A 26,011-nucleotide genomic window follows, 5' to 3' on the forward strand; every position below is an offset into this window, starting at 1 on the left:
GCAGTCACTTCCAGAACTACCACAGGTCACTGAACTACAGACAAGTTCCACAAGAGTGCTGCTTTTCGGTAACATTTATAACGTGACAGCAAGTTGATCTAAATGAGTCAATGTGGGCCTGTCAGCTCACTGCGACTTTGATCTGGTAGTAGAAGCAGAAAACATGCACTGCGTTGGTGTTGTAGTTCAGTACTCATGTTATGTGTGAGACTATGTTTGTGGTTTTATGGAATATATAGATAGGAGGATATGCATGGTAAAACATTGCCAGAATTAACTTCATGGGATATGGACATATATCTAAAACATTCAAGTGTTGCTAAACTTAAAGACCAGCATTATCCATTATGAACTGCCACAGATAGATTGTGCCACTAGTGTCCATATGTAAGAGGAGTGTGCTGTTAATTTGTTGAGTATTTGCACAACAACAGAGTAAATATGGAACAGATGGAACACTGTATTAGAGCCTGTTTTCCCCTGCACCAAAGTGTATAACTGTTGAACCTCTTAAGTCTGTAAAGGTTGAGTTCACGAATGGTATTCCACTGTATGTGTTTGCGCCTATTCCACTCAGTGTAGTACAGGCTGAGTATAATGTTGATAGAAGACAGCTTTTGCGAAATACTCTGCTACAATGCAATGGTTGTAAATAATTGTATATATGTCAATAATGTAGAAAATGTATGTATTCTCTGGAAAAAATATTGTTGTTTCCCCAATGTCCTACGTATACAAAAAAAAACATATTGCTACTTAGCGACATACTTGTGTGTCAGGTAGTGAAATGTAACTAAACAAATTCAGTTATTAGTTATTAACAGCAAGACATACACTTGCAGTTCATAAAAGCACTTTGTTTAACATACAGGTATGTAATCATGCAAACCATTTGTTTCAGCACTACTACATTGAGGTGGTAACATGATCGCTAACTGTACTCCTTTTCATCTTTGTATCATGTGTGTGCGCTCACTCACACACACACACACACACACACACACACACACACACACACACACACATACACAAAATCGTTGCTGATATAGAACATGAGAGGATTAGGATTTTGGTATTCGTTATAACGAATTTGGTAGGAAATTGGTAATTTGGTAGAACATTAAACCTGGAAATCGGTGAAACTGACTGTAAAATTGATAAACTGGTGTGACACTAAATCAAGTTGGTAATTTGGTAGGGTGTCGAATCTAGAAAATGGTAAAATTGATACTAAATTGGCAATTTGGTAGAATGGCTTATCAGAAACTCGTAAAATTAATGGAATGAACCAAAATGCAGACGTACCAGCCAAAAAAGAACTGGCAAGCACCTATTCTTGTGGATCTGCATTTACATTAAATATCTGAGTGCTTACATTACCCACGCGGAGTGGACGAGCGGTTTGAGGCGTCATGTCACGGATCTAGCGGCTCCTCCCACCGGAGGTTCGAGTCCTCCCTCGGGTATGGGTGTGTGTGTTGTTCTTAGAATAACGTAATTTAAGTAGTGTGTAAGTTTAGGGACACACGACCTCAGCAGTTTGGTCCCTTAGGAATCCAAACACATTTGAAACTATTCTTTTTTCGCTCTGCATTAATGATTCCTGCACCGCCATTGTTCATATACACTGTAGTGAGAAGCACAGTTAATGTAAAGTGGCAAGGTAGGATACTTTGAACAGCAGTGTGTGTGATGTCGTAGCACATTCTGCAGAAAATTAGTGGTAATTAATAACGTAATATACCTTGACGTTATGGTGTAAGCGACTTCAACAAAAAAACGCTTGTCCTTTACGTAAACTGTATGTGGATGAACCTAAAAAGGTAGCCAGTATTAGCAGAATTGATGGCTTTCGTATCTAAAAGCAAACTGTTCAACATTTTCTGTAAGCACCCCACAGATATAGAGACTGTATAACGCATTTACATTAAATATTCAGGTGCTGTAAACATCCGTTAGCGATTCCGTATTTTAGAGTGTTTGCTCGACGTAATACATTTATTAGGCAGCTCGCATTTTTGCTCTCCCCACACAAGCGCATTTCGCCTGTGTCAGTGATTGCTAAAAGTATTGGCTAAGCACTTTTACAAGTCCAAGCCTGTCAGGACGAACATTCTGTCTGTTGCTGTGTCTAAACCAGCACCTATACCACAAAGCAAGTGTTACATTCACTCAGTAGGAGAAACATATTTTTTTTCGCCACAATACCATCAGTTAGTGTTTTATAATAGGTCATAAGAAATAAAACAGTGTATCAAGTGCAGACTATTATCTGCCTGACTTAGTTTTAATTATTTAATGTACAAATTGAGACACTATTGTATACAAGCTATTCTGCGTGCTAAGACTCGGTTTTCAACTACAATATTTACCCTACGGATATGCAGCAGGTATTGTACTACTGTACTATAGGTGTACCGAAAATGACGTTAGTATGTCCGCGTGTCGCCCTTGTCGGGTGCCATCCGCCGAAAAATGTGATGGCATAAAACAAAATGCAAACATAAAAAGGAAACTGGTAGAATCAGCCGCCTGATGTTAAGATGTTAACAGTAATTTCATGGCTGTCTTTCACACAGATAAGGGCACTGCCTACACTGTAATGTGCTAGAGAAAGAAAGACAACGTTTTACTATCCACCAAAGAGCTGATACGCTGTCTGCAATCAGGACCACTTCCCGTCTTTTAAATCCTCGCACAGTAAAGCAATAACTAAAGCAAAGAAAAGTTTCACGCATCTACGAATCTACAAGGTGATTTGCCCTGTCTCGTGACATCCGCAACAAATGCATACTACACTCGTTGTCGATATCATGATCACCTCACCTATCAGATAAGCTACCCATTGTAGATGGCCTTCCAGATGTGTGAGAAAAATGTCGTTTCATAATTTTTTCCGTTGTGCTATTCGAACGTGGACCGCCGTTCTGGCTACAAATGCCGTAAATCACCTACATGACAATTAATATTAGTATGTGGTTTCAGAATACCGGAATAACGTGAATCTTGCATCATGTATGTGTCAGCATCACATCTTAATACATACCTATAAATTCACATAGAGAGAGACTGCACCGCACCAGAATATCATGCAGATTGTCATCTCTATATTGAGTCCATTTAGTGACACGCTATGTCCCTTGGGTGTCTCAACTCTCCAGCCGCGTCAGACGCACACAGAGATGTCACTAGCCTTCACGTTGCGTGTCAGATACTCCGTGGTTGGCACGCATCTTGATGCAGTGTGCTCTCGTTCTAAATTTTAGCGGTGTGCGAAATCGTAGTAACATGCTGTACAAAGGAGGCACCTTGTAGGTAAGCAAAAATAGAACCGCCAAAACTTAAAAGGCGTTTCTGCTTCTCTTTAATGTCAGTACGTACCTAAATCATATATCTATTTGATAAATTATTCCAAAAAACAATTTGATGAAAACTGAGCATGATGCTTTCCTATTATTATGGAGAGTTATCTAGATGTTTTTACTTAGAAAACTCATTAAAGCCATACAACGGAGGAGAATGATAGTGAATAAGTGGTTGCGTGAAATAGCTTGAAAAATTTGTAAGTAAGCTGTTTAGGTTTTTTTATTGGTAACGCCGCCGCCACGTAGCGCTCTGTATAAAAATCACTGGCTGTGCCTTGCGCAGTCTGTGTTTAGTTTGCACTGTTGTCTGCCATTGTAGTGTCGGGCAGCGGCAGCTGGATGCTAACAGCGCGTAGCGTTGCGCAGTTGGAGGTGAGCCGCCAGCAGTGGTGGACGTGGGGAGAGAGATGGCGGAGTTTTGAAATTTGTAAGAATTGGTGTCATGAACTGCTATATATGACTAGTGAGGTAAATACATTGTTTGTTCTCAATTAAAATCTTTCATTTGCTAACTATGCCTATCAGTAGTTAGTGCCTTCAGTAGTTTGAATCTTTTATTTAGCTGGCAGTAGTGGCGCTCGCTGTATTGCAGTAGCTTGAGTAACGAAGATTTTTGTGAGGTAAGTGATTTGTGAAACGTATAGGTTAATGTTAGTCAGGGCCATTCTTTCGTAGGGATTTTTGGAAGTCAGATTGCGTTGCGCTAAAAAAACTATTGTGTGTCAGTTTAAGCACAGTCTTGTACATTTTTCTAAGGGGACGTTTCATATGGCGACCCTGCCAGGATTCGAACCTGGAATCTTCTTTAATGCAACATTTTGGTTTACTTGAAAATAAATTCTGGATTTAAAGTTCTTTCTGTGAGATTAAAGATGACTTAGCATTTGGTTTCTTTGATAGCTACACGATTTTATCACGACGCTACTAATGAGTGACAATTTACAATGTTGCTTTTGCAGTTTATCTGTTTTATATCTGCACAGTTTTTCTGAATTTTTCTGGAAAGTAAAACATGTTTTAGTAGTAACTTTGTGGTATAGCTACAATGAGACAGCCTTTTCTGTAGCACAACAATACGTTACACTGCAGTACTTACTTCATCACGGCAATAAGCGTAGTAACTACGATATCTATACGCAAAGCATTTCACTTTTGTTTATCATGAGGTAAGTAAATTGACTTCTGCAGAACTTAGCTTTCGGAGGACGATAACTACGACACTTCCACAGAGATTATCTTACAAGACGCACGGTTTAGCGCTACAGTACACGTATTTTAGTGATTAATTTTGTATTTAAAACATTTATTTTTAAAGATACTTGAAGTACAATGATACAAAAGTTTTCCGTGATACATTTCATTCCATTGCTGTAATCTGCAACACCTGAGGATATAATTACATTAATCCTCAGGGGGGTACACGCCTACTTTGTGTACCATGTGTGTGGCAAGCACAAGGAGCCCTAGCTAATATGGTATTTGTTTATACAACTTTACACATCGGTACCATATTTCTCTAACACATAAATTACACAGCTATCTGATCATTTAACTGAGAGAGACAAACATTTACTTTACTGCATCAGTGACAGATGTTTACGTAATTACACCATTGGATAACTTCACACTTACGAAGTTGTATTTTGTCTGTACTTTGTGAACTGTTCATATTTTTTCAGAACCATTGTGATACTATGAGAGCTTTGAATGATGTATTTGGTATGGGGTCATGATTTTTAAAGTACGTTTGAGGTAAATGACACTTTTGACATGAGCACAGATTTTTTTTTTTAGGTTTTGAAATAGGAAGCCATGACAATTTTGAGATTTGGCTGAGGTTTTATGATGTTATGATGACGATGTGTATTACGCTGTTGTGGTATGTTTATGATCAATAAGCTGATGCTATGTGAGGAATTTGATTATGCTATGTATTTCTTATGATTAAATATTGAAGAAGTGTCGACAAATATGTATATGTGTAATAAAGCAAGGAATAATGAGTAGTGGTTAGGGACTCTGGTTTGTGCAAAAGGTTGTTGGAAACCAAGAATCGTACTTTAAGAGTTATGAAATGTATGTAAATGCGTGAATGCATTACAATGCCGATGAAAATTTTTTGGACACTATTATATTTAAAGGATTTTGTTTCTACAGATTTGTAACGCAAATTCCCAACCTGTGAAAATATTTTTATATGGGACTGTCACTGTAGCGGAAACTGATGTCGTTAATTTTTCAGTAAGAAAGGTAAGTGACCACCTGCACGTAATGCGTCGTGGGCACCCAGCTGCGCGACAGGCGCCTGGAAAAAAAGCCATTAGTGTGTGCCTGTCAGAGGCACAGGTAAAAAAAAACAGGCCATTATCCTCGATATTGACATTCCTTTGTAGAAAGCATCGTAAATACGACACGCTCAAACTTAAAAACATATGATTATACTTTGGAGCTCTTAATTGATGATATTCATTAAAATGCCTAATGAAACGACGAGAAACATTTCACGTCTATTGACTTGCTAGTTGAAAAGTTGTTTACTGCATTATGAAACGCCATATGGCTAGTGAATGACGTTCCACGCCTTGCTTTGCCTATTTTGTTTAATACCTAGTTTCTAGCTCCACTGAAGCATTGGTTACTATAAAATTTAACGGATGTACTAATATAAATATTTTATGCCTACAGATCCAGTAAATAATAACTTTATGATGTACTTAAAAAATGAAGGAGCTCAAATAGACATTTCCCTTCACAGGACTTACAAAAATAATTTTTTTTACCATTTGGTAACTTATCTGCTAGCGTATGTTCTAGTGATGCATCACTCTAGTGTTAAGATGTGACATAGGTATTACACATTTTTACTGTAATATTTTTTCTGTTTCAGCTTTGTCATGTTTAGATATAAATTATTGCATTTATTGCTGCTCGCTATGCTTACTTGCATTTTTTTGTCATTGCTGTTTGTATTAATTGTTTTGTGCCGCTGCTTTTCCTCGTCCCTTAGTTTAGCATCTGAGCTCAGTATATTTAAGTTAGCTTAAGATGGGGTAGGCTATATAAGAGAACGAGTTATGAATTGGAAGAAATGCATTGAGAAGCTATAAGAAAATGATTTGGCCAAAAAAGTAGTGTACAGTGGAGAAAAACTATTTTTGAAAGAGGATGTGAGCAAAATACAGAAAGCATGCTTGGATAGGATATTTTTGGTGGAAACAAATGTTGAGATATGACGAAAGATCTACAGAATGAAGTTTTGGGTTATACTGCAGTACCAAACGTTACACTGAAAACAAACCCTGTCCTTTCCTTTTGTGTTATCCCACTATGTGTTTGTGTACCCTTGTGTATTTATGTTCTTCCTGTCTTTATATGTTCATCTGATAAGACTTATGTTGTAGAATTTTCTAATATTCAGCTACATTCACTATGATGAGGAATACTGTTATCCTCAAATATAATTTGCATTAATAATATGTAGTTTTCTTTGTAAATATGTTTAGAAATTATTTATTCTGTTTTGTTCTAATGCTCATTCGTGAAGCTGATGTTTCGAAATTTATTCAGATTTTTTATGTATGTGCTCCTGTCATAATTCCTGTAACACTGATGTATATGTTATTTCGATTCTTTTGTAAAGCCTGTATTACTGCAAATGTTATCTGTACTATTATGTTCTTTAATGATATTTTTTGTACCTTTGTTATTGTATTCTTATGTTATAAAATTGTAATTGACACCAGTTCATCAAATTAAGTAACTTGTAAATTACATTTCACTGCACACGTTTCTGTTGGTCATAGTATATGGACAATATGTGAGAAGTAGGGACTGATAGTGTTTGCACGTGTGTTACTATCTCAGTAAGGGACTGGATAACAGCATTGCTGGTTCTAAGGACATTTCAAAAACAATTTTTGTGAGTGCACAAGTGGTGGTTATGGACTTGTTATATTATCCACAAGACTCTTCAATGGTGATTGTGCGCCTGCACAGTCAAACAGATGGCTGCTGGCCATCTCTACAAGGACTGCAGTGGGTCTGCACCTCTGGTGGCCCACCAATACCGTAATCTCTACCAGGACTACAATGGGTCTACTCTGTGATGACCTACCTAACAATATTCTTGAAAACTTCGACTGACTCTGCTGTGGGTTTGCTCTGTTGTGGCCCATTACCTGTCTGCATGTCAAGAGTCAGCACTGTCTTTCTGTTGGAAGGACAACACTGCTTCTTCAAGACTGCATGGAAATCCACTACTTCCGTGTGCATTTTCTTTTACTACCCAGACTTTGAGAAAAAGAGTGCAATTTTACTTTGATGAATGATCAGGACTGTCTTTATGGACTGTGAGAAAATTTTAGCTTTTGACCAACATTGTATCAATAACTGTGTGCATTTCATTTCTTTGTCTTTGTAATTATGAAAAAAAATTTCAAATCTGTACTGGCCACTGCCCAAAACAATTTGTAAATTTTTTTGTGGGGAGCATGGGGGCTATGTAAGTAAGCTGTTTAGGTTTTTTTATTGGTAACGCCGCCGCCACGTAGCGCTCTGTATAAAAATCACTGGCTGTGCCTTGCGCAGTCTGTGTTTAGTTTGCACTGTTGTCTGCCATTGTAGTGTCGGGCAGCGGCAGCTGGATGCTAACAGCGCGTAGCGTTGCGCAGTTGGAGGTGAGCCGCCAGCAGTGGTGGACGTGGGGAGAGAGATGGCGGAGTTTTGAAATTTGTAAGAATTGGTGTCATGAACTGCTATATATGACTAGTGAGGTAAATACATTGTTTGTTCTCTATTAAAATCTTTCATTTGCTAACTATGCCTATCAGTAGTTAGTGCCTTCAGTAGTTTGAATCTTTTATTTAGCTGGCAGTAGTGGCGCTCGCTGTATTGCAGTAGCTTGAGTAACGAAGATTTTTGTGAGGTAAGTGATTTGTGAAACGTATAGGTTAATGTTAGTCAGGGCCATTCTTTCGTAGGGATTTTTGGAAGTCAGATTGCGTTGCGCTAAAAAAACTATTGTGTGTCAGTTTAAGCACAGTCTTGTACATTTTTCTAAGGGGACGTTTCAAATTGAAAAACTTTTTCGATAGTCTGTTCTTCAAGAAGCAGACTAACGGCTTCAAGGACACTTGTTAGGTTCTGTGTCGCCCTCGGTTTTCTCGATGAATCACGTCGAGGTAATTTGCGTCACGACGTTGCATCACTCACATTTGAGCAACGCTGTGTGTCTCCGTGTGAGGAGGCATTGACCGCCGATGAGCGCCTGTCGTTTAGGCTACCCAACGGGCAGCAATCGTCACCGTCTGTGTGGGCCGAGTTAATGGCAGGGGGACTGCGGTGAGCAGATGCGACACGCAATAAGGCGAATATATTACGTCCGTGGCTTCACAACTGTTCGACCGAATTCTGTTGAAGCAGAATTTAATGGATTTAGGTCAGCGAAAGGCGAGTACACGTTATGTAAGCTCCGAAGCTTCGCACACCTATCTGCTATGAGCTTTCGTCAGTGCAAGGTTTCCTCACTGTACAGTTGGTAATAGGGCAACTAGTATGCCCCCTGGGGCTGCGTGGTTTGGTAGCCCGTGGTATGGCTTGACAGTTGATGCAGAGAGTGCAGAGTACAATTATATTCAGGTAACAGGAAGGAGACGGAGCGCCGTTTTGAACCATTACAGCTTATTTTTTAAATGATATCAGCCATCGACTGCATTGTTCATCACAATTTCCGCAGCTGTAGTTTCAACCTTAAGTCGTGTTCAGGTGGTTAAAGATGCTGAAAACGGAGTAGTTGTCAAAGTTAGTAAAATGAGTTCTACGAGATTGTAATCCTATAGCCAATATAACTGTGTAATTGCGGCTACGGAACGAACTGTCGGATGCCAAGTGTTCGCACAGTCTCATCCTTTCAGTATCAAAATATGAACAGGAAATAAATAAATGTTGATGACATTCGTACCTTCAATCCGAAATCATAGGCTATTACCAATAACGTGTTCATACTATTGTCTATCATCAAGATTTCAATTTCTCATTTGGGTTGAGTATTTTAAGGACTGTAAAAAGCATTAAGTCTCATATCTATGTCCGGGACTGGAAATGTATGAAATAAGAAATTTATAACATTTTCGCCCTTAATATTACGACTGGTAATACTTTCAGTTACGTAATGAGATCCAGAGCGATAAAAATCGTGGAGGCTGTCGAAGAGGTAGAATCATGGACGCCAAACACAAAATAGTTGTCAGTTTTTCCCGGAGGGATCAAAGCCCATGCATGATATTATCTGTAGTGGACAGCTGTTGCCCATGTATTTTGTCGCTGTTAAACTTCCTCAGTTCACAAATGAAAGTCTGTAGCACATCGATACTCCATCTACCTCTACACACACTCTGCAAATCACTGTGAAGTGAAGTACTTAACATGCCACCACGTGCCACGGTTTCTTCCCCTTCCAATCACGTATGGAGTGTGGGGAGAATGAGTGCTTATGTGCCTCTACGCGCGCCGTAATTGGTCTAATCTTAACGATCCCAACGGTAACGATACGCGAGGAATTGTAGAATATCTCTAGATATTTCACTCAACATTGGTTCCTAAAAGTTTGTAAATAGGCTTTCGCTGGATAATTCACGTCTGTGTTCAAGAACTTCCCAGTTCAGGTTTTTCATCATTTCCATTAAGGTCTGCAATGAGTCAAGCAAACCTGTGACCATTCGTCCTGCCCTTTTTTGCATACGTACAGTACTCAATATCAGTCCTATTTGGTACAGGTATAACGGACTTGAAGAATATTCAAAATTTGGACGCAAATCTCCAGGAGGGATAATTTGCTGTAAAGGAGTATGATGTTTAAACCAGGCTAGGAATCAAGCAAAAGCAAATTCATTTGATCAGATATTGGGCAAAAGCAGTACTCATACCATAGTTGTAGTTCTCTTAAGCCAATTTTCCTACTCTTACGTGCTGCGACAAAATATTACCCACTGCCCTTTCAATATCACGAACACGAGAAAGATTCTCAGAGTGCAGAGCAACTCCAACTTTTCTCAGAACAATAAATAACTTTCCAGCCAGTTTACCATGCAGACAACTAGTTGGCATACTTCTATACGAATGGGTTAAGGCACTGATGTTGATCGTGATACAACTCTCTTGGAACCTCTCCTGGGTTTCTGTTATATGTATTTTCTCTACAAATCACGATTGGTCGGAATCGAAAACAGATTCGTTACTGATGGGACACGTTTGTTGATCTCATGTACAAATTTTCGGACCGATTCCGCAGTTTTCTGTGATTCGTCAAGTTGATACCTTGTTTGAAATTTCGTCTCTTACGTCTTTCAATCCTGTAGCAGTATTTAAAATTGTGCAGCCATTCATTACTTCCCTCGAAATCAATGTAACCTATTTCCGCGTAATTCGATGTGCATAACGTAGTAGGTCACATTCGTGCACCTCATGTAAATTGTAACGAGCATCCTTGAAACGCCCAAAACATCAGTTTTTGTGACAAGTCCTCCCTTGAATATCAGTAGCTTTTCTCATGCACTACACTGTCATATTGCTGCGAACGTATTTAAAATCTGTTCGTAATTGTTTTTGTACTATGCTGTGGATGATCTTCCATGTGACTATGTTTAGTACTCGCTCCTCGGACAAAGTTTGTTGAGTACGGCACTTCGCTGAAAACGCGATTTGTGCCTCCCTGTCCAACATGGATGATGAACTACATTGTTCGATACATGTTTCAGTATCAGTTTCACTTGTTAAGCATGTATCGTCATCATTGTAGGCTCATGTACATTGTCCATATAGTCGAGCGTATGCGACACCTCAAATTCCACTGACTCATCTTGCAGAAACGCTAAAATTTCATCTGCCACTTCTTTCTCTCTATGTCAAGTTCCTTGAGTTCCTTTTTGACGAAATGTCAACTCCGGGAACCGTTGTAGATACAGTGATATGTTTCCTTTGTTTGTCATTGCCATTACTCTGTTTTATATCAACACCTCCAGCACTGTAGTACGTACGGTTTGAGTTACTCGTCGACTAAGCAGTTCAACTACGCTCCGTAGTTCTGTGCTCACCATTGTCCACCGCCAGTCCCGCCCCCTGCTGTCATTTGCACCCAACGTTGTGGTTGCATGGCAGACAATGTGTGGACCGTCGAATGGCGTAAACATCTCGCAAACAAACGATCCCTTGTCACGTATTTGTATAATCTGATTGATTCTAGTTGTGGCTCACTGGTACTGTAGTCATGGGATAGAACTTTCTTTCTTTTTGCGAAGTAAACAGTTTCAAATTTCCGAACATTTAAAGAAAGTTGGTAAAATTTGAATCAACTTGCAATCTTATCAACACTTGATTGAATATTTCTGCATGTTTTTCAGACAGTTCTATATTACAGAATAGCTTACACCAGCTGCTTCGCTCGCGTTTACGTATTAAATGCAATACAAAAATGATTTTATAAACATATATTGGGCCTGCTGGAAAATTAAAGTATTAAAGATCTCTTTATTTTTTCTTGCAGTTCTGATAAAGCCGATTTCTCGTGGTGACTGTCAAAACCGGAGTAGCTTTCTTCGATTTATTTCACAAATCACAACAGCTTATAAACTTTTCATGCTAATTAAGCCCATGGAAGGATGGTTTTTCCGAATGTTGTTCTGACCAAAAGGCGATTCTGGCCGCTGGTTTTGGAGGTTTCTGTCAAACCCTTTTTGAGTTCCTCTGGTGATATTTACATAGATACTTTCATCCTCAACAAGTACATCTTTATTTCAAGACAAATATCAAAGTGAGAAACCAATTTCACAAATTTTGCTTTCAAAGTTTTTTAATACAACGAAATATTATCGTAAAATTGTCAGCCCCTAGTTTACGCTCTTGGGACTTGCATTTCGAAAAATACTGAAACACCTTTTTTTATTTCCAACCGAGTAGCCAAATACCAGTTTTCGTAGATTTTGCTTTAAAAGTGCGTAAGTAGTTCATTAATAATGATTTATTTACAAAAAATCTTTCACCCACCATTACATCCCCTTAGGGCTTGAATTTCCAAAACCATTGAAACACATTATTTTATTTTTCCAATCGAGAAGCCAAATTCCTATTTTCATCGACGCTGCTTTAGTGGTTCTTTAATAATGATTTATTTTAAAAAAAAATTCACCCACTATTTCACTCCCTAATAGGTTCAATTTCCACAATTGCTGAAACACATATTTTTTTTATTTCTGGCCGATCAACGAAGTACCATTCTTTGTAGTTCTAGCTTCAAAATTGAGACAAATTATCAAGAAAACGTTTCATCCATTTCACACCCTTGTGAATGGAGTTTCGAAAAATCCCTACTTAAACGATGCCTACTGTGTAAGATCAGCGCCCTCTCCAAATTTCAAGTTTCCATCCTTAATGGTAGTGACTGGGCGATGATGAGGCTGGGCGATGGTGAGTAAATCTGTCAGTCAGAGAGACCGGACATTTTCTTTTATGTACAGACATAACTGCATCATCTGCGAGGAGTCTGAAATTGCTATTAATATAGCTCCCCGTGTTATTAATGTACAACATGAATAACAACGGATCTCTCTGGTACAAGCCTGAAGTTAATTTTACATCTGTCGATAACTCTTCATCGAAGATAACGTGCTGCGTACTCCCTACCAAGATATCCTCAGACCAGACACAAATTTTATTCGGTACTTATACTTTGTCAATAAAAATTGGTGTGGTATCGAGTCAAATGCTTTTTCAAGTCTAGAAACACTGCATTGCCTCGACCCAAGGCTCTAGCTTGTTTTCGGAACTCAATTAGGCTGGCATGGTGGAAGTCACTCTGTTCGAGATTCCACAACATGTTGGAGCTCAGAACGTGTCCTAGGATTCTACAACAGATGGACGCCAAAGAGCATTGCCACAAATAGATTTCGCGGAATTTATTGTAACTACACTCTCTGGTATCGACGGAGAAGAAACTCATTTGCACTGTAGCTCCTTGCAGCGCACTTCCATAATATTAATCCAAAGTCTGTCACAAGGCAAGACCGATCATTCCAAGCTTTGCAGGAGCAAGGAACATATTACGACAGCTACCAAAACCGGTCGCAATTCGTCCGAGAATGTATTGGAACTGTTGAGCCGTCAGACATGGCATCAATCTTTAGAGACACCGGAGTCGTTTGGCTGGAAGAAATGAAAGCAGGCTCATACATACTGGGCTGAAAATTAATGGCGTGTCCCCGAAGACGTGCAGGTGGCTGCAAAAAGAAGCCAGCGGATGTCATCTGTGCGAAGCCCACGTGGGGCTTACGTACCAGGTTCAGGCACCGACAATCAGCTTCCACTCAAAGCTAGCATTGCATCATCGAATACTTCGCATCGCAGTGTCTTCCAGATCTCTTGGTAAGGCCAGAATGCAGCTTAGGAATACTACAAAATAGCTGGATTAAGTGCTGCTTTTTGTAAGCTGGCCTTTCGTCCGATTTTAACTACTTTCGGTTAAAAACAAACAGCAGAGGATTTCCACCTTACACAAGTCATAGTTTTATAATATTGGTTTATCCAGTCATGTTTCAGCATTTTTTGTGCTATCTCCTGTGGGATTTTTTGTTTATTTTCTTCCTGAAAGATTACTGTTAGATGTTAACGTTTTGTGTAGGTTATATGGATTTTGACTTAAAAGTATTTACATTTGCAAAGAGAGTGATCATTAGATGTTAAATATTTTAGATTAGGTTAGCGCCCGCTGCTCCTATCGCGTAGACTGTATGGCCTGCAAGAGATTTTCTTGTTTTCATTTAATCGAATTTTCATGTTGTTCACAAACTGGAACACTTTCGAAGCTTTCCACGCTAATTAAGGCTATATAAGCATGGACTTTTACGAATGTACTTCTCACCAAAAAGCAGTTCAGGTAGATAGAGTCAAAATTTTTTGTAAATCATGTCTTTTGCGTTCTTGTGGACATATTTCAATAGCAACTTTCATCCCCTAACAAGTATTCCTTTATATCTAACCAAGAAATGAAATACCACTTTTCCTAAATTTAGCTTATAAATTTTTACTGTAACGATGCATTTCATCATAAATTTTCATCCTCTGTTGCTCTCCCTTATGGGTTGAAATTCCAAAAACATTGAAACATTCCTTCTTATTTCTAACCGAGAAGTCAAATAGCAGTTGTCACAGATGTAGCCTTTAGTAGTTCTTTAGTAATTATTGATGTTCAAAAGAGCTTTCACCCACCATTTTACCGCCTTAGTGGTTGAATTCCCACAAATGCTGAAATACGTATTTTTTTATTTTCTGACTGAGAAACCAAATACCAGTTTTAGTAGTTCTAGATTCAAAATTCCCTCAATAGTGACATATCTTAAAAAGCCTTTCATTCCCTATTTCACATCCTTGGGAGTGGAATTTCGGACAATCCCTTCTGAAACAATGTCTACCATATAAGATCCACGCCCTCTCCAAACCTGAAGTTCCTATCCTTAGCGGTTTGGGCTGGGCGATGATGAATCATTGAATGAGTCTGTCCCTATGTCACACCATTAGGGGATGGATTTCCAAAAACAGTGACATGCACATGTTTTATTTCTAACAGAAATAACAGAAACAAATTTTCATAGATTTAGCTTCAAAAACGCTTGCACAATGAGATATTTCAATAAAAACCTCCATCTCCCGGTTCACCCCCATAGAGTTGAATTTCGAAAAACAGTGAAACACATTTTTCTTTGTTTTCAATTGAGATGCCAAATTTAATTTTTCATATACTTGACTTTAAAAATGCTTTTATAATAAAATATTTTTATAAAAAATCTCATCCACTATCTCACTACCTAAGGGGTTCAGATTCCAAAAACACTGAAACACGTATTTTTTTCCAGAATGAGATTTTCACTCTGCAGCGGAGTGTGCGCCGATATGAAATTTCTGGCAGATTAAAACTGTGTGCTGGACCGAGACTCGAGACTCGAATTCGGGACCTTTGCCTTTCGTGGGAAAGTGCTCTACCAACTTTTTTTGTGGGGGGGGGGAAGTCAGGGCGTGGTACGCGCCACACTAGCAGTGGGGTGTTTCTTTGCGGCACTGCCAGCGCGTCGAGGCCCAAACCCCTCCCTCCCACCCCTATTTTCATGTCCCCTGCCTGTTGGGTCATAGCACTAAGTGTGCAGAAATCTTAACACAGATCCCCCATTCTCCGACGTAAGAAAGACAAAGAAACCTCTTCTGAGTAGAACTGAACACTGATAAAACTTAACAATTCTTCTTGAATCACACAAATACTTTAGACGTCGAACACGAGTAATTCTGAACGAAATGTTTTGAAAAAACTCTTCGTGTAACATAGAGGTTCGGAATCAAGTTAATAGGAAATAATAATAAGAACACAAGTGACTTTTAATTTTCTTTTGTGCGTTCTCGTTCATGGTGTTGTAGTGGATCCACGTATTTAACCGACACTCATTCTTTGAAAAATAATCATCAGCATACTGCCGTAGGGCTTCTTGTGGTTGCGATACGTGCTGATTTTTGCGTATTCACACTCCATGTATACGCGGAATTCTATCTCGATGTCCGACCCAAGTTTGTTGATGACATATCTAACATTTTTTCCCAGTAACTAGCTAATGGCGTTGGCTTTTAATTTCGGAAAGTATGTCATGTCTGGTTTCAGGAGGAGAGATGGCGTTATATATTCCGTCGAGGATCTGGTGATAAAAGCGATTTGTTGCCTGATCCAATTCCAGTTATTCACATTGACGCCACAGGTGAATCTGTGGATGAGTGTATCCACCAGATTGCATTTTCGACAAAGGTGTGTCTCGTTTAAACCGATCCCATATAGTCTCTCGTTGGTGCTGATGACATTGTTAACTGTTTTGTACCATGCGGAAATAGCGTCTGTAGATAGCCCGGCATAGTTGATGTTCCGCCATACAGCTTTCCAGTCACAATTAGGGAATTTGGTTTCAATTTTGTTTCTGTCCTCATTTAACTTCCTTTCAAGTATGATGTCGCGCGCTGTGATACGTGTGTTGCTTCTGATTTCGTCACTAAGATAACTTGCTTCGAGGAACAATTTCCTCACATACTGCAGACGGGCATTAATCCTTCGCACATCAATCGGTGCTTGCAGGCTATGGGGTGTCGCAGCCACAAAGAGCTTTGCGGTTACACATTGTGGAGGTTCTCTGAGTATATGGAAAGTCCGTTTGAGGAACAGAGCAGACGCTTTATTTCAAATATCCACCAAACCGAGGCTCCCGTTTCTGACATCCAGTATAACGGTAGTCGCACCAACCCTGAATATGTCTCCTCGCCATAAATAATTGGTAACAGGTAACAGTGGACATGATCCCCTCCGCTATTAGCTTGGAGACTGGAAATACCTGCGCAGTGAAATACGCCTTAGACAAAATGCAGGAGTTGGTGAATCTGACTTTTTGCACCTGGTTCATAGTTCGATGGATGTTCTCCATTACAGCACCATGAACTTTCCTCCTAGTTTCCGTCCAGTTAAAAGCAGACATCCTCACCGGATATGCCATTAAGGTTATTCCCAAAGTTTTATGTTTGTTGTCTTGTTTTTCCCATGCCAGTCGGAGGTGATCTAGACCCTGCAGATTCAATATTTTACTTTTGTTTTCATTTGTTGTCGCTTCCGACGCTAGACAATACTTTTGGATTTCTTTTTCCAGTGTAACTGTCTCCTATTTATTCCTTATTACAACACCTACGTCATCAGCATAAGTTCGTACGACAGTTTTCTCACCACTCAATGTTATACCTGTTAATCTTGCGTGGACAGTACGGAGAAAGGGCTCCAAAGATAAGGAAAATAAAAACATAGATAAGGGACTGCGCTGTGGAACCCCTCGCCTTATCTATATGGGTTTAGATGTTTGGCCATTGATTGCTATTTTCGCATTTATACCTGTTGCAATATTTCTTAGCATGTTGACAATCTGAGGGTGGAAAGCCATTCTTGACAACGTCGCAAAGAGGTATCTATGAGTAACGCGGTCAAAAGCTTTGTTGAAATCTATAAAGATTAAAGCACATTTTATACTTGTCACTGAGGTAATTGAAATGACGTGTCTGTATGCAGATAGGCTTTCGAATACCGTTCTGGTTGGAGAATAAGATTGATGATGACTCAATATTTTGTTGGAAAAGGCAGAGAGTCTTTTGTTGATAATACGCGAAATTATTTTGTAATCAGAATTTAGTAGCGAAAGAGGCCGAAAATTGTTTAAGTTGGTTTTGCCTTTACTGTTAGGAATCAGTACTATTTTTCTTTCCTTAAACTCTGCAGGGACCGCTTTTCCGTTCAGGACCTCATTCGCCATGGAAGTGATCTTGTCTCCAATTATAGACCAGTAGCGAGCATAAAACTCCACAGGGAGGCCATCAAGTCCCGGAGATTTTTTGAGAGGTGAGTTACGCACTGCCTCGTGCACTTCATCTTTAGTAATAGCTGATAGGATGTCAGCGTTTTCTGTTCCCGACAATTGTGGACCTAAAATAGTAAGAAAGTCCTCGAGAGGTGCATCGTCCACTGTGGTAGGGGCATATAAGTTATAGTACCTGTGTACGTCGTCCAGTATTTCTTTCTGGCATGTGAGCCTTGTACCAGTATGCGTCTGGACTTCTTCAATAAAAGTTTGACGTCTGTTTTTAGCATACCGCACCAAGTGACACAGAGAAGCTCTTTCATCTGCTACTACTGATGTGGCTTTCGATTTAATTTTTATTCCCTCCCTCTGTTGCCTTTTAATGTTTCATAACTTGGCTTTTATTTTTTGTTATCATTCAGACGAATTACGTCATCATGTGCCTGTTGATATAAGTCTTTTAAAACTTTATAATAAAACTCCATTGTATTCCTCAACTCCCTATGCCTCGCTACACTAAACTGCATGACAACTTTCCGCAGCCTTGGTTTAGCCCTCCTAGTCCACCAGTCAATGACTGTTGGGTGCTTGTCTACTGTGCGGAGGCACATAGTCCACGCTACTCTTATTTCCTGTTCCAGTTCTTCGTCAGTTAAAACAGAGATATTCAAATTCCATTGGCCTCTGTATGGACGGGTTGGCTGTACACTTGAATTAAAGGAAGTTAAAAGTGTACTGTGATCGCTAAAATACACGGGAACAGTTTCAACGATTAATAAAATTTTTTGCAAATTTGGTGAAAAATTCTATTTAGTCTGGTGCGGGAGTGGCTGGTTATATACGTGAAGTTCCCGCACATCCTCAAGTTGTAGATCACTTACTAACTTTTTTAACTGTAGCGAGTAGTTGAAATTGGGTTGTTGATTTTTCCGGTTTAAATCACAGTTAAAATCTCCACCTAGTGTAAGAGAAGACGGATTATTCCTCAATAAATAAATTAGTTCAGCTTGACAAAAACTTAGCAAGATCCAATTTATGGGAATTTCCTGATAGGGCGTAAAGGTTCAGTACGGTAAGATCGAAAATTTTTATGCCTACGGCTCTTCTGAGAGGCCAGACAAACGTGGTTCCTGAAGAGGGGCGGCAGCCTTTCGGTAGTTGCAGGGGCAACAGTCTGAATGATTGACTGATCTGGCCTTGTAACACTAACCAAAATGGCCTTGCTGTTCTGGTATTGCGAACGGCTGAAAGCAAGGGGAAACTACAGCCGTAATTTTTCCCGAGGGCATGCAGCTTTACTGTATGATTAAATGATGATGGGGTCCTCTTGGGTAAAATATTCCGGAGGTAAAATAGTCCCCCAATCGGATCTCCGGGCGGGGACTACTCAAGAGGATGTCATTATCAGGAGAAAGAAAACTGGCGTTCTACGGATCGGAGCGTGGAATGTCAGATCCATTAATCGAGCAGGTAGGTTAGAAAATATAAAAAGGGAAATGGATAGGTTAAAGTTAGATATAGTGGGAAATAGTGAAGTTCGGTGGAAAGAGGAACAAGACTTTTGGTTGGGTGAATTCTGGGTTATAAATACAAAATCAAATAAGGGTAAAGCAGGAGCAGGTTTAATAATGAATAAAAAAGTAAGAGTACGGGTAAGCTACTACAAACAGCATAGTGAACGCATTATTGTGGCCAAGATAGATACGAAGCCCACGCCTACTACAGTAGTACAAGTATATATGCCAACTAGCTCTGCAGATGAGGAAGAAATTGAAGAAATGTGTGATGAAATAAAAGAAATTATTCAGGTAGTGAAGGGAGAGGAAAATTTAATAGTTATGGGAGACTCGAATTCGTCAGTACGAAAAGGGAGACAAGGAAACATAGTAGGTGAATATGGATTGGAGCTAAGAAATGAAAGAGGAAGCCGCCTGGTAGAATTTTTCAAAAAACTGGCTTTGAGCACTATGGGACTTAACATCTGTGGTCATCAGTCCCCTAGAACTTAGAACTAATTAAACCTAGCTAACCTAAGGACATCACACACATCCATGCCAGAGGCAGGATTCGAACCTGCGACCGTAGCAGTCGCGCGGTTCCGGACTGAGCGCCTGAACCGCTAGACCACCGAGGCCGGCTTAGAATTTTTCGCAGAGCATAACTTAATCATAGTCAGCACTTGGTTCAAGAATCATGAAAGAAGGTTGTATACATGGAAGAACCCTGGAAATACTAAAAGGTATCAGATAGATTATATAATGGTAAGGCAGAGATTTAGGAACCAGGTTTTAAACTGTAAGACATTTCCAGGGGCAGATGAGGACTCTGACCACAGACTATTGGTTATGAACTGTAGACTAAAACTGAAGAAACTGCAAAAAGGTGGAAAATTAAGGAGATGGGACCTGGATAAACTGAAAGAACCAGAGGTTGTAGACAGTTTCAGGGAGAGCATAAGGGAACAATTGAGAGTAATGGGGGAAAGGAATACAGTAGAAGAAGAATGGGTAGCTTTGAGGGAAGAAATAGTGAAGGCAGCAGAGAATCAAATAGGTAAAAAGACGAGGGCTGGTAGAAATCCCTGGGTAACAGAAGAAATTTTGAATTTAATTGATGAAAGGAGAAAATATAAAAATGCAGTAAATGAAGCAGGCAAAAAGGAATACAAACGTCTCAAAAATGAGATCGACAGGAAGTGCAAAATGGCTAAGCAGGGATGGCTAGAAGACAAATGTAAGGATGTAGAGGCTTATCTCACTAGGGGTAAGATAGATACTGCTTACAGAAAAATTAGAGAGACCTTTGGAGAAAGGAGAACCGCTTGCATGAATATCAAGAGCTTTGATGGAAACCCAGTTCCAAGCAAAGAATGGGAAGCAGAAAGGTGGAAGGAGTATATAGAGGGTGTATACAAGGGCGATGTTCTTGAGCACAATATTATGGAAATGGAAGATGATGTAGATGAAGATGAAATGGGAGATATGATAATGCGTAAAGAATTTGACAGAGCACTGAAAGACTTGAGTCGTAACAAGGCCCCAGGAGTAGACAACATTCCATTAGAACTACTGACAGCCTCGGGAGAGCCAGTCCTGACAAAATTCTACCATCTGGTGAGCAAGATGTATGACAGGCGAAATACCCTCAGACTTCAAGAAGAAAATAATAATTCCAATCCCAAAGAAAGCAGGTGTTGACAGATGTGAAAATTACCGAACTACCAGTTTAATAAGTCACAGCTGCAAAATACTAACGGGAATTCTTTACAGACGAATGGAAAAACTGATGGAAGCCGACCTCGGGGACGATCAGTTTGGATTCCGTAGAAATGTTTGAACACGTGAGGCAATACTGACCCTACGACTTATCTTAGAAGAAAGATTAAGGAAAGGCAAACCTACGTTTCTAGCTTTTGTAGACTTAGAGAAAGCTTTTGACAATGTTAATTGGAATTATCTGTTTCAAATTTTGAAGGTGGCAGGGATAAAATACAGAGAGCGAAAGGCTATTTACAATTTGTACAGAAAGCAGATGGCAGTTATAACAGTCGAGGGGTATGAAAGGGAAGCAGTGGTTGGGAAGGGAGTGAGACAGGGTTGTAGCCTATCCCCGATGTTATTCAATCTGTATACTGAGCCAGCAACAAAGAAAACAAAAGAAAAGTTCGGAGTAGGTATTAAAATCCATGGAGAAGAAATAAAAACTTTGAGGTTCGCCGATGACATTGTTTAGACAAGAAGAGAATAGAAGCATTCGAAATGTGGTGCTACAGACGAATGCTGAAGATTAGATGGGTAGATCACGTAACTAATGAGGAAGTACTGAATAGGTTTGGGGAGAAGAGAAGATTGTGGCACAACTTGACGAGAAGAAGGGATCGGTTGGTAGGACATGTTCTGAGACATCGAGGGATCACCAATTTAGTATTGGAGGGCAGCGTGGAGGGTAAAAATCGTAGAGGGAGACCAAGAGATGAATACACTAAGCAGATTCAGAAGGATGTAGGCCTGCAGTAGATACTGGGAGATAAAGAAGCTTGCACAGGATGGAGTAGCATGGAGAGCTGCATCAAACCAGTCTCAGGACTGAAGACCACAACAACAACAACAACAACGGCTCGTTCGATTTCAGTCACCGGAATGCCTTCACTTATAAGAATGGCTGTACCGATATTGGCTTCTGTAGAAACATTAACAATATCAAAAAGCCTGGAATCCGAAATTCCGTTATCGCAACTTCTTTAAGGACCGCGATATCTGTCCCAGACTGGTACAAGAATTCTTTTAGTGCTGCCAATTCCAAGGATGACTGTGTTTTATTAATATTAATAGTAGTAATGCTATAAGCTGGCATCACAGACATACCAGAAGAAGCCATTTGGGATGAGGATCGGTATGATTATAGCAGCAACGTGCCTCTCTGCAAGTCGCGATCTTAACAAGCTGTGTGCCCATTACATGTACTAACGACCTAGAAAAATTTTTACTGCTTTTAAACAAAGTGCTTGAAAAGAAAATTATCCTAAAATCCTGACAATGCATTGCTTTAAGTCACTGTGGTCTTTCTCTTTCTCCTCGTCAGTGTTGGCCCTGATGACTTCATATTTAATACTCTTTTTCTTGATGTCCTTCTTCTCTGGTGTGGCTTTCGCTTGATGACGCGTGACAGCAAGACCTGGTTTCGGTCGCAGCCTCCGACGGTGGCCGTATGGCGCAACGGCGGTAGCTTGCGAGTCGTCAATATTTGGCTCCGGCGTGTTGTCTGTTGGTTGTCTTGCTGGCGAGGCGGTGATGCTTGTTTATTTCCTCCTTCGCGCGGCGTTGCGCTTCGGAGTCAGCAGGTTGTTTATTTGGTACCTCCTCGTACTGTTCGCACTGTACGGGCTGTGCACTTGATGCGGTTATTGCAGCTGTGACCTCAGGCTCAGGGTCACATTTCTGTGAAAGGTCACTACCAGCTGCATCATTATCTGTTCGTGGCGGTATAATTCCTTGTGCGGAAGTGGGAGCCACATCGACCTGCATTTCATCTCCTTTTTCCACTTCCAACAGATCTTCAGGACCTGGCTTCGGCTTCCTGGCAACGGGTGTTTCACAGGAAGAGTCCTCATCAACATTTTTTTCAGTGTCATCTAGAGGACGCTTTTTAGTGGAATCTCGCTGTCACGGGACGGAATTTCAGCAGTTAAAAGCAGGTTTTAAAGACGGAAATTCATTAACATTAAGTGCAACATTTTCAGAGGTAGTAACTGCCGCCGGCCCTGTTGTAGTACTGGCTGGCAAAAAATCATTGAGTGTTAAATTTCCGGTGTTGCGTAAGGTTATTTTTCAGCACAAAAACACGGCGAGGGCATTTCTGAGGGAGGTGACCAGACTCGTTACATACATGACATGTAGGGGTTTGCCCTGAGTAAATAACATGGGTCTTGTGACCGTCAACAAAGATGCGGGAGGGAATGTTTGCCTTCACTTCCATTTCCACAGAGCGTATGCCGTTAAAGCACTGCAGCTTGAAATGCGAAGCCCACCTTTCGTTGACTATTTGCCTGACAACCCCATACTTTGAAAGGACACCTTTAATTTTCGAGTTGTCTACTTCTATGGGAATATTCAAAACCTTAACATTCCTGATTACAGACTCGGAATTCCTGAGTTTTACAGTACTTTTAGTACCATCACAGTGTAGAAATTCCGTTTCATAACCAAATTTTTCCAGAAAATGGTCTACACTTACGGGATCGTTAAACTTAACAAAAATGCAGTATTTATCAGAGTCTAGCTGCATGGTATGAACAGATTCAGAATGAAGGCCACTTACCTCGGTAATCCAGTCGTGTATTTCAACTGCAGAAGGCTGTACTCGACGGGTGTACTTCTCGAAGGTGAAAATCACGGTGTTTTTTCTCACGGAGTTAGCCATGGTGCTCTGCAGCAAAGAAATTTCAGACAACGCCGACATCCTAACGGCACTACGTAGAAAGACGACACGAACGAAGACCAATAGCTCAATTTATAACACTTAATTCACGTGCGAAACGCCAATAAACAGTCACGAAACACGAAAACACTGGCGTAAACACTGAGCGTTCACGGAGAAAACTTGAGGAGCGTGCGACCGCGGCGACAGCTAAAGCCAGACTACGAACTGAGCAGAAGTAAAGCTGTGAGGTCGGGGCGTGAGTCGTGCTTGGGTATCTCAGTACAGTCGACAAAAAAAAAAAAAAAAAAAAGTAAGTGGGTAGAACACTTTGCCCGCGAAAGGCAAAGGTCTCGAGTTCGAGTCTCGGTCCGGCACACAGTTTTAATCTGCCAGGGTGTTACGTACTTTTTTATTTGTGATCGAAAAGTCGAATACCAATGTCCACAAATGTAGGTTTAAAAATACTTTAGTAGTTTTTTAATAATGATATATTGGCTTTCACCCAATATTTCATCCTCATGGCGTTAAATTAAAAAAAAACTGAAACATTTATTTATTTCTGAACAAAAAACCAGATACCAATTTTCACAGGTCTCGCTTCAAAATTGCCTTAATAGTGACATTTTCCTGAAAAAAGCCGTTAGTCATCTATTTCGTCCCCTTAGGTTTGGAATTTCTAAAAATCCCTTCTTAAACGACGCTTACAGTACAAGATTCACCCCTCCAAATTTCAAGTTTCTATCCTTAGCGATTTTGGCTGGTCGACGACGACTCATTCAGTAAGGACGTTGTCTTTATACATGGGGATTAGCTTACTTCCAGTTTGCGGCTGAGCCATATGCCACCGAGTTTGCGTATTGCATGTTATTGATGTACAATATGTTTAATCTTCCGCTAGAGTCATCTAATGCTGTCACATGAACACGCGCGCGTTATGAAATTTACAACACGGACATTTTTAATCGAAGTCAAGGGTGTGTTGAACAGACAAATACATTGAAGAAAGCCATTATAACAGAAGCGTTAGTTGTTTAAGATCTTTGATAATATTTTACTCACTTATCTTGACATACATTCTTGTTCATAACACTTTTCACAGTCAATTTGTTTTTCTGTTTGCTGTTTACAGGCAAAATTATTAATCTGTTGCATTTAATTGGAACGTATTAATTTTTTGGACGTCCAAAAACAGTGCACGTCCCGCGTTTTTACGCCGGAGAGCAAAGTTTTTGATCTTCGGAAGTCGATGCTATAGCACGAAACTGCTTGAGAAGTACGGTGAGATCAGCTGGCAAAGATCTGAGTTGATCTTTAGATACGAGTTGTTCGTTTATAAGAGCAACTGGTAGCTTCTAGAGAGAAATGATCTTCATGAAGTTATCTCAGAAGGGATATTTGTGAATTAAACAGATAAAAAAAGGCTGTTGCCATCTTCTCCTAATTCTTTGAACAGAGCAATAGGCACATATTTTATCTACAATGTCAACTCCACCTTTTGTCACGTTGTAGGCAATTATGATTTCAAGTTTGTGTGTTTCTTCATCAACTGCTCCCGTGTCATGCTTAAAAGATAAGACTAACAGCATGATTTTTGCGAGGACGATATGCAACTAATAAACGATGCGTACGAACTGTCCCTTACTGATTTTATTCATGCTGGAAGGATATGTAGGGTTCGATTGTGAGTTCAACATATGTAAAGAGCAAAATGCTAAACTTTCAGGAAAGTCGAGTTTGAAAATTGTACTCTCCCTCACATACTTTGTAAAGCCGCTAGTTTACAAAAAGTCCGCATCCGAGTGAATATGCACTTAATTTCGAGGTTCCTGGATCGCATCTCGCTGTCGGTAGTTTTTTTCTTCCTTTCCAATGTAATTATAACAAAAGGTTCATGATGGCCGTACAAAACATCAATATTTAATCGTTCATTTATTACTATGCTAATCTTTATCCCGGAATAAGGAGAAAAGTTTTTTTCTCTTACAGAGAGTGGAAATAAAAAAACAATGCACTAGAAGTTTCAATCAAATCAGTATAGTCATTTTATTTCTATAATTTTATCTGCATTTGTAATAAGTATAACGTGTCACCTTCGGAGCACTGCGTAAACTAGGACGATTCTGATCGTAGAAAAGTGGGAAGCGATTAATATTGTGTCATACGGCACATGTACTGAACACCGAATTTTTCGATGTGATGGATTTCTTTTTCAGAGTATCTATACAAAAAAATTGGTTTACGTTCATAAACGGTTCTCGGTACCACACAATTTCACGGTGTATCACACATTACGAGCACATCACCCAATACTGTTGC

The 26,011-nt window shown here is 39.8% G+C and overlaps 1 protein-coding gene across 1 annotated transcript in view; it reads right to left on the reverse strand.

Annotated features, from left to right (window-relative positions):
* Positions 1–23,916, reverse strand: part of LOC126272457 (NADPH oxidase 5) — a 1,112,602-nt gene extending 1,088,686 nt beyond the window's left edge. The window contains exon 1 of the mRNA XM_049975335.1: positions 23,594–23,916. The gene's annotated coding sequence lies outside the window, so the exon portion shown is untranslated. The remainder of the gene's footprint in view (positions 1–23,593) is intronic.
* Positions 23,917–26,011: the final 2,095 nt, after the last annotated feature.

This window comes from Schistocerca gregaria, chromosome 5 (assembly GCF_023897955.1).
Source record: "Schistocerca gregaria isolate iqSchGreg1 chromosome 5, iqSchGreg1.2, whole genome shotgun sequence".
Classification (NCBI taxonomy): domain Eukaryota; kingdom Metazoa; phylum Arthropoda; class Insecta; order Orthoptera; family Acrididae; genus Schistocerca; species Schistocerca gregaria.